Below are 2,488 nucleotides of genomic sequence, written 5' to 3' on the forward strand. Positions count from 1 at the left end.
CAGTTTTTCTCTGGGTTCACACTCCTCATTCTTTCAATTCGATTTGGTGTGATATTATTCATCTTTTAGCCACACCACACTTATTTTCTAAACTTTTATATTTATAGACTAAAAAGTATAGTACTTATTTTTCATTCAGTCTCTCACTTTAAAATTTTGACTCAATGAATCTCATTGCATAAGAGATAAACCGAAACGTATTTCCCACATATTGGGAATACGGAAGGACTGGGCTATTGTTCCAAGGGCAGTTTTGTTTCCCAGGATTCACTGCCTGGAGTTTGTTTCTTAGAACTAACGGACTATGTAACAACATGATGTATCTGGAATAAAATGTAACCTGATTTTCCCCTTAGCCCGAGGTAGCCTCCCTCACGGTAAGTAGACTCAGCGGCCCCTCGCGCGGGCTCAGAACCGGGAGCCCCGCAACGCGCCCCGGAAGCTTAATGCACCTCAACAAACTCATACCGGTTCAAAAGAAATCCCACGAACCCACTTACAGCACTTATGCAACGCGCATTTTAACAGGACTTGTTTTAGTGCGCGGACCTGCCTCTCCCCCTAAGCATCCTCCTGCAGTGGGGGAGATTAAATGGGGAAGAGCTCTCCCCTCAACCCCCACTCCATGCTGCGGCAGCGCCACAAAGATGATTTTTCAGACGTTTTTAAGTGCATTTTTATGAGCATCAAAAATAAAGTTGTTTTTTTTTTCTCATTACGCAATAACACCACTGCTGCTGCTTCTAGCGCTACTGCAGCCGCCGTGTGCCTGACATCACTGGACCGCGCTATCAGTCACCATGTAGAGACTAGGAAGCTGAGACAGGTTGAGGAGGACAAATAAAAAAGGTTACATGACCTTGATATATAGCTCTAGTAGATCAAGAGAAAATAAGAAAACATGATACAGAGATTTGCCTTTTACTCCAGTGCTTCATTCAAGTCACTCATTATTATTATAAACACCAATGGAAAACCAGCTTGCTTCCTGGTTTAAAAATGCGTTTAGCTTCTCTGGTGTGTATTGTGGCATCCTGCCATCTCAACAGTGCCAGCAGCGTGCCTGTGCTGTGTAAAATGCCTGCCCCATTTAAGTCAGATGAGCGAGAGAGAGAGAGAGAGAGAGAGAGAGAGAGAGAGAGAGAGAGAGAAATAAAAAGTTCTCCAAAATAGTCTGAGTCAGTAAAGAGAAAATTACATTAAAGCCTATCATTTCAAAAATAATTATAAGACTATGGCCATGCCACCCTGAACGTGCTCCATCTCATCTGACCTTGGAAGCTAAGCAGGGTCGGGCCTGGTTAGTACTTGGATGGGAGACCACCTAGGAAGACAAGGTGCTGGAGGTGTTTAAAATAATAATAATAATTATTATTATTATGTTTCACTTTGGTACAGTATATTTTTTCTTTAATTGAAAATGGTGTCACAAAATCTAAGGCCAACAAACTACAGACTAAAAAGACATTTGCTTTTATACTAAAAATAAAAATGCAGTTTTAGTAAAAATATCTGTTTTCTAGTTATTGATTCAAAATATATTCATTCAGAATTAATTCATTTTTAGAAGCATTTTAAGAAATCTTGTAAAATATCTGAGATTGAGCAATTTGAAGTCATATAAAATTAAATGTAAATCACAGCTCCAATTTACTAACTGCATAAACTTTGGTAAACTACGTCTCTGAAACACAGAGATAATATTAACTGGATTACATGTTAAATATTACATAAACTAATTTATGTAATGCAAAACACATTTACCACATACGGTTAATAACTAAGTTAATGTTAACTTATTAATAATAGTATTTTATTATAGATAATTTTTAAAAATTAAAATATATGTTCAAAGAGAACAGGCAAAACAATCAAAAGCCGTCTTGCTATAATCTATACAAGAAGCTTAAAAGAATAATTTTGGCTATTCAGAAACAGTAATTTCTTTACAGATTTTTTCAAAAATAGTAGTCTAGGTATGCTAGTTTCATCCTACATTCAACAGGCATTTTATAGCTACTATGTTCCAGGCCTTGGGTGAGGCTACTGATAAATATTGGTAAACAGAAAAACATAAAGCAGTCTCTACCCCATGATCTTTATAGTATGTTATTTGGGTCCAATTGTATAGTAAAACTAAAGATCAATTTGCAAGTTATGCTGGCAGTAGGAGTCTAGTTACGAAAACAACAAAATAGACAGTAAACAATGCCCTAAAGTGAAACGATAAAAACCATAATTATTTTCAGTAAGTTCCTATATATCATAGATAAAAGGAAGAATCTAGAATTTAACAATTATTTTATTCAGGATCTAGAATATGGCAATACATGCAAAGAAGCTGTTTTATTAAGAATGGGAAAAAAACTGTAGGGATGAAAGAATAGATAATGAGAGAGGCAAGAAAAGAGACATATGGCCTTCAAAAAGAGCCTCTTGCCAGAAACCACAGAAAAGCCTGGAGAATTATTATATTAAAATAATAGCT

At 36.3% G+C, this 2,488-nt stretch overlaps 1 pseudogene; it reads left to right on the plus strand.

Annotated features, from left to right (window-relative positions):
- The first annotated feature begins 1,230 nt into the window (after positions 1-1,230).
- On the plus strand, positions 1,231-1,349 carry LOC112483307 (annotated as a pseudogene).
- Positions 1,350-2,488: the final 1,139 nt, after the last annotated feature.

Source organism: Pteropus alecto, unplaced genomic scaffold (genome assembly GCF_000325575.1).
Source record: "Pteropus alecto unplaced genomic scaffold, ASM32557v1 scaffold65, whole genome shotgun sequence".
NCBI lineage: Eukaryota > Metazoa > Chordata > Mammalia > Chiroptera > Pteropodidae > Pteropus > Pteropus alecto.